This window comes from Rhagoletis zephyria, unplaced genomic scaffold, assembly GCF_001687245.7.
Source record: "Rhagoletis zephyria isolate East Lansing unplaced genomic scaffold, Rhagoletis_zephyria_1.1 Rzeph_scaffold_05606, whole genome shotgun sequence".
In the NCBI taxonomy this organism is placed as follows: Eukaryota; Metazoa; Arthropoda; class Insecta; order Diptera; family Tephritidae; genus Rhagoletis; species Rhagoletis zephyria.
Window position 1 is genome coordinate 27,135 of NW_016162689.1, and position 7,419 is coordinate 34,553.

The following is a 7,419-nucleotide window of genomic DNA, read 5'->3' on the forward strand; positions in this document are numbered from 1 at the left end:
GAGTGCACCATCTCACATGGTCGTGCTTCTGCCGGCCACTGGTGGTGACCAGACCATGTCTCTTCTCGTGGGCACCCTTTTCGCCAGATCTATGCCGCATCATCTGTCCATGATACCCAGACTCCCGCCTTCGTGCTGCACTGCCGTTAGCACATCTTGCTACATCCGGATCCTTACACTAAAGCTTCCGCCGTCGTTTCTTATCTCGCTCTTCCGCCGATGCTATCTTCATTGACTGGACATGTATAATCTCACCCTTGGCTTCCGGCTTAACTGCTCACCTTTGCCGACCACCTCTTTCGGGACACTTCAAAGAGCGCCTACTGCTTCCACAGCCGCTTCCATTTCCGGCCACCGGCGTATCACCATTGCAACGTGGTTCAGTGGCTTTCCTCCTGCCGGAAACACTGCCTGGCTCGCCATGACCACTTTCTTGTTGCGACCTCTTCTTCACTGAGCTGGTGGAACCGTCACGCTTTTCCTGTATCGGTGAACCACTTCCTTCTCCTGACGAAACCATTCCGTCCCCATCACTGCCAACCTCCGCCCAACTAACCGCTTCCGTTTCTGGTGGAATCTTCGACACTTCCTCTAAGACTAACCGTCTGCTGCAGCCCTGGCTGTTGTAACCAACCCTAAGTGGCACTTTCCTGTGACGATCTGTTTGGATCATTCTCTGGAGTGTTTCACATAAAAAGGTAGTGGCTTCACATAAAAAGTGGCCAAATATGGTCGAATAATGGAACGTGTCGCTCCAGTATCCACTGTCAGTACTCTCTCCTGCCCCTTCACACATCCACCAATAGTGAGGTTGCATGATTTCCGGCCAATTTGTGAGACGGAGATTATGGGCCCTTCAACTTCTGGAGCCAGCACGCGGCCCTTCCCGCAGGCTCGTTTCAGTTTAACGACTAATTGGAGTTGGCTTCGACTCCTTCAGCTCTGCGTTTGCGTCCTGCTGAATTGTTGAGCCCACTGTAACTTGCGCTGCAACCGCGGGCGAAGTTGCCTGGCTTTCCACATTTAAAACATTTGCCAGAGCCATGCTTCTTCTCGCCCAGCAGTTGGATTAGCTTCTTCAGCATTTCCTTTGTCTCGTCCGGTGTTTCCACTTCCACGCGATGTGCTTTGTAGGCTGGTCTACTTAGGAGCGCCGCCGTTTCACGCGTCTGAGCATACGAGACAGTTTCAGCAAATGTTGGCTTTGGATTCGCATACGTCTCTCGCTTGGTATACATGTCCCGCATTCCGTTGATGAACTTCTGGATTTTTACCAATGACCAAATGAGCCAACTTTTCAATCTCGGAGGCGAATTCCTGTAGAGTCTCGTTGGATTTCTGGCAGCGATTCTCCAGCTCCATCTGGTAAATCTGTCTCCTGTGCTCGCTACCATAACGTCTTTCCACTGCACCCATTAACGCATCGTAACTGTTCCTTTCACAATCAGGAATAGTCTGCAAGATTTCCGCTGCAGGTCCTTTTAATGCAACGAACAGTGCAGGGGGTTTATCCTCCATGCTCCAGTTGTTTGCTGTAGCCGCTATGTGTTGTCGTAGTATTCGCCACAGTATATACTTTTCTATGCAGTTATGTTCTTCCACAAAACAAGTTTCTTAGTCCCATGGTTCTGCAGTGTACAATGGAGCTGGAGTTTGCCAATTTGAAATCGCAAGATAAGCAGCTGCTTAAGGAGAACGCAAAACTTAAAGCCCAGCTGGACGAAAATGCATCTTTGATGTCTTCCATTCGGTCCATATTCACAGACGGACAGGTTAGAAAAATGATTGCAAAAGGTATGTATAAAATTAAACCAAACTCTGTAAATTTGCTATTAGATTTTATTTGTTTTATAGACAAAAAAGTTAGATGGTCGTGGAGCGATATTTCCAGCGCCAAATGTATTCACGCTGCCGGACCTCGAGCATATAGGCATCTGTCATGATTCAATAATACAAGGTTAGATAATTATTGACAGCTGCGGTTTGACACTCCCTTACAAAAGGTTGCGTTTACGAAGGACAGAAAAAGGGCAGAATGCAATCCCTTGTTTCGAAAATGGTAGTAGAAAAGTACGCAAAGTAGGCAATTAGTAGTGAAATTCCTTTCGTAAATTCTAATGTATTTGAAGGAAATCTGGCATTTTAAACGAAATGTTGAACGTAATATTGATATATCTACGTGAATTACGTAATTTATATGCTATTTAGCCGTATAAAAACTGCAAAATGACTCAAAATTAAAATAAGACTACTATGAGACTGATGTAAACATCCAATGCTTATGTTTTCATCAGTTAAATATGCTTCATATGCATATACAAATAAACATATTGCACAAAAGCTTATACTTTTATTTCACACCAAAGCTACACTGTTTCCATGTAAATTTGCAAAGAAGCAACACGGTGCCACTGCTAAGGGAGCGGTGCGAGAGAGACAACTGTCAGTTTATCGAACCTTGTATTATTGAATCAAGGGCGTCTGTATGCGAAAGGCTTCCCCCTGCCACATATAAGAACACTTCAAAGGTGGTACCGCAAAATTAGTGTTGGTGAGGGAATGTTATCCGTTGCATTGGACTTAATGCGCTACATTCACGAGCTCACTGCCGTCGAAAAAGTGTGTGTGCTGGCTTTCGACGAGATGAAGGTCACCAAAGATTTTGAGTATGAGCCTACCGACGACTTCGTCAGGAAGCCGGCAAATTATGTTCAAGTGGTTATGGCGCGCGGATAATTAAAATCCTGGAAGCAGCCAGTATTTTACGATTTTGATTGTAAAAGAGCCGTCGAACTTATGCATACGATTATTTTGGCTGTGCAAAATGCTGGCTTCCCTGTTCTTGCGATGGTCTGCGATATGGGCCCATCCAACCAAAAGCTTTGGAGAGACCTCGACATCACTCCAGGTATATATTTAATTCACTAATACATTTTCTAAAGCTAATTAACAATTAATTAGAACACCCACGATTCACCAACCCTATTGATCCAGAGGAGAAGATTTTCGCATTTGCGGATGCTCCGCTTCTGTTGAAACTCATCCGAAATCATTGTATTAATACTGGATTTGTTTGGAAAGACCGTATAATAACCACGCGCGCAATAGTTGATGTTATGAGGTATACATCTGTATCCGACCTATCTATAACATTCAAGTTAACAGAAGAGTACTTAGCTGTAAAAGGGATAGGTATGTTAATAATAACTATTCTATATTCTGGTAGCTAATATCATTCACGCAAAATTTCAGGAAGACGAAAGGTAAAATTGGGGACACAGTTGCTTTCTAACACGACTGCAAAAGCTATACTGCGCTGCTACGCTCTGGGGTTGGACATAGAAGAAGCGATTGAGACAGCTGAACTAATTCAGTTGGGGAACGATTGGTACGACGTGCTCAATTCCTCCGTTAAAACGTTCAATTATCCTGGAGAGGTAGTACTTCATAAAGTTCACAACTTATTATCTGCATATAATTTACTTAAAGGAACCATTTATACGGAAGATGCATCGGCAGCTCGAGATTTTGGGACGCATGAATAATTTCATGTCAGATGTTATCATCCCTAGCAAAAATAGCATACAATTTCAAAGGGGTGTTTTGGTAACAAATAACGCTCTGTTATAGTTGTACGAGTATGTGGTAGTGAAGTACAACTTCAACTACGTTGTCACACGGCGTCTAAATCAAGATTTGCTGGAGCACTTCTTCGGCAATATACGAATCAAGGGAGGATTAAACGACCACCCTACGCCGAAGGAGTTTAGGTACAGGCTCCGAAAATACATTTTAGGTAAGTTTGCCAAAAATTATCTTTTAAATGTATATTCAATTGTATATTATCCACACCTGTATACCTAATCTCAAACCAGTTAACGACAATATTCGGATCGCTATCGGAAGTGGCTGACGTGTGTTATGAATGTCGCAAAGTTATGATAGCGATACGATATTTGTCGCTGACTCGTTTGAGAATAGCCCCTCTGAATTATTTTTCAGCAAGGAATGCAGAAAATCTGAACAAAACAGGCAACGCCGAGCAGGATTCTGTTGAATGGCTGAAGACATCAAACCCGGTGGTGTTATGTGGAAGCGGGGTGGTCGAAAATAGCGCACCAGATGAACAGGAAGTAGGAGAAGCAGAGCCTTTGGAAGCAGAATCAGAGGCCGTTGACGCTCTGAGTGTCGCTCACGCCAATGGCGATGGCGATATGCTGGAATACGATCCAGATGTGCTGGAATACGATCCAGATGTGCTAGAAAGCGAAACCGATGTGCTGGAAGGCGACAGCGATGTGCTGCAAGGCGACAGCGATGCTCTGCATGGCGATGCGCTCGAATATATAGCTGGATATATAATTCGCAAGCAACATCTCAGCGAGCACGAAGACACCAGTAACGCAACTTTTACGTTGGTCGATCAGGTGTCGAAAGGGTACCTTAAAAAGCCTTCACCCCTTTTTGTAGACCGTATTAGGAGCTTGGAGTCGGTATTCCTTGCTGTTAATTTACAGGAAATAGCGCACTGTAAAAATATAAAGCAGCGCCTTTTGAACAAAGCAGCTAACGTAGACGTTCCGGGCAGCGTCAAGCAGTTGCAGCAGGCTGGTACGCTACAAAAAGTTAAATAATATCACTCTTTAAACTGGTAAAATTAAATATTAAATTATTTACGTTCAAACTTTTAATCATATTTATATTTCAGAAATCGTATCCAATTGAAATTGAGCAGGCATACGTCTTAGTACAAGCTTCCAGGCATTAAACACAGTCAGTACCTACCAGTGTCAGTATTATATCCACACTTACATTTACATATATATGTTTCTTTTATATAATAATCTATGTGATAATATAATTATCTAATATGATATAATCCATGATACAATAATTTTTAGAAGGTAGTTTCACTTCTTCTTCTTATCCGCCATGTTAGCTATCTGACAGAAAACGTGTTTCGTATTTTTTGTTGTACCAACTTTTTCAAAAAAAAATCGAGCTTTTGACGTTGGAAAAATAAAACAAAGAAAAGCCAAACATATAAGTAGAGAAATTTTGGATTATTTTGTAATTATTTTTTTTCATAAAAAATTAACTGCTGCTTTCGTGGATATTGCAACACACGGAATAGATGTAAGGACACAGCTATAAGAGCCACCGCACACCACAGACTTTATCGGCCGCCTATTTAAATGATAGGGCTCGCTTGAAATATGTACATGAAGATGTATGGAGGTGCGCACATTACACCAGCTTAATCGCTCTGACCAATAAGTTGTGGTGCAATGGAAAGACTAGCGAGCACATCCAAATTGGCGGCCGATAAAGTCCGTGGTGTGCGATGTATCTAATCCATTATAAACAAGAAATATTGCTGTTATATTTTCATTTTTATGATTTTTATTCATGTGATTAGCAGTGGAAAAATGTATGTATAAAATACGTATATTTATATTAAAAATTAAGTGATCAGTTATGAAACATATAAATCTTTACATGTTCTGTTAAAAAATATCTAAAATAACAAGCGATAATCCCCAAGTTCTATATCGTAGCAGTGGCCACATTGCGTGTTTGTCACAGACACGGTTTATGTCAAAAATTTTGAAGTGAAACTACCTTCTAAAAATTATTGTATCATGATATAATCTATGGGAAAATTTTAAGTTGGCATCCCCCGCGTACAAAAAAAAATGTGGCTATTACCCCCCCATAGCTTATAGTTTTTAAGTTATTTGTTGAACCGTTGATTCAACCATGGTTTCACACTGACATTAGAAGAGTGCTGCCACATCTAAGAAAATAACAATAAAAGAGAATAGTTTTTATCGTACCCATTTTCCTGCTCAGCGTTGAAATAGTAGTAAAGGAGGGTATGGGGTTAAATACCCCCAATATATAAAAAAAAAACTGACAAGCGCCACAGGCGAAAATTTTTAATAAAAAATCGCGCGATTTTTTATTGAAAATTTTCGCCTGCGGCGCTTTTTCCATAAAAATCAATACTTTGATAAATAATGAAAATTTTTAATAAAAAATACGCGCGATTTTTTATTACAAATTTTCGCCTGCGGCGCTTTTCCCATAAAAATCAATACTTCGATAAATAATGAAATTTTCATTATTTATCAAATTATCGATGTACGTTTTCTACTTTTGTATACTTTGAGTGTTACATTGTAACCAATACATATTATTTCCACCCGAAAAAAATTATACCGTTATGATCAGGAGTAAGACCCCTATCGATCCTAATATTATTATTTTTAATAAGAGCAATGTATGTACGTATTGTACACTTAGGGCCGGTTACTCAATGTCTGGTTAACACTAATCTGCGGTTAAACATCGTTATCGACGTTACCGACTCCCTGTTATATGCATGGAGTCGAAGAAGTCGGTAACGATGTTTAACCGCAGATTAGTGTTAACCAGACATTGAGTAACTGGCCCTTATACTCCCTAATTATACGCACTTATTTGTGTATTTTTTTAACGTATGGTAGCATACATTTTGTGTTACTGTCAGCCATTGTTATTTCTGCTTGCTTATGAAATGTGCAAACGTTTGTGAAGACATTTATAAACGCGTTTTACTTAATTAATTAATTAAGAATTGTATATTAAAGTGGAAATCTCAGGCCGGGGTTTTAATGCAACTATTTTGCCGAAGTGTGTACATAAATAAAGTGTTTTTTGTGTGAAATAGCGCCGAGAGGTTAGTTCAATTTACAAACTTTAACAACAAATAACTTAAAAACTATAACCCTGCTGCGGCTAAAAGTATATATATTTGCAATCATGAGAACTCCCTCTACCGTTCCATAGCTACCTTAATGCGGAACTCCGGGGATGCCAAACTAAATTGCAGCCTAATCTATTTCCAGATTTCACTGCGTCAATGAACCAGCTATCGCAACGCCTACTGCATATTTGCAACGTACCTGTAAACTTACATCTTAAAGGCACGTTCCCTCGGTCCAGAGAGCTGCATGGATACACTCAAATTACATTTTAAGTCACTCGCTTTCTTTTCACATCTGCACACACTCGCACTCAGTTATTTCCAAACATAACGTGCGATAGCATTGAAAAAACATTGTCGGTTGAGTGAGTAATTCACACTATCAAGTGCTCTATTCAAATAACAAGTGCTTGATTTGAAAAACAAGTGCATGGCATAACTGCTGTAATGAAAGTGTCAAAGAAACAACATTTGTAAAGACAATTTTTGTTAATTTTATTGGTTTCCTAACTGCATATTCTTCTTCTTCTTCTTTTTTGGCGCTGTAACCGCCTAAGCGTTATTTTGCCGAGTTCAGCAAAGCACGCCAGTCGTTTCTCCTCTGTGCCAACTGACGCCAATTGGAAACGCCAAGTGAAGCCAAGTCCTTCTCCACCTGATCTTTCCATCGC

At 40.6% G+C, this 7,419-nt stretch overlaps 1 protein-coding gene across 1 annotated transcript in view; it reads left to right on the forward strand.

Annotated features, from left to right (window-relative positions):
• The first annotated feature begins 4,685 nt into the window (after nucleotides 1–4,685).
• LOC108372293 (uncharacterized) overlaps nucleotides 4,686–7,419 on the forward strand; it is a 6,700-nt gene continuing 3,966 nt past the window's right edge. Inside the window, exon 1 of the mRNA XM_017627944.1 lies at nucleotides 4,686–4,773. The gene's annotated coding sequence lies outside the window, so the exon portion shown is untranslated. The remainder of the gene's footprint in view (nucleotides 4,774–7,419) is intronic.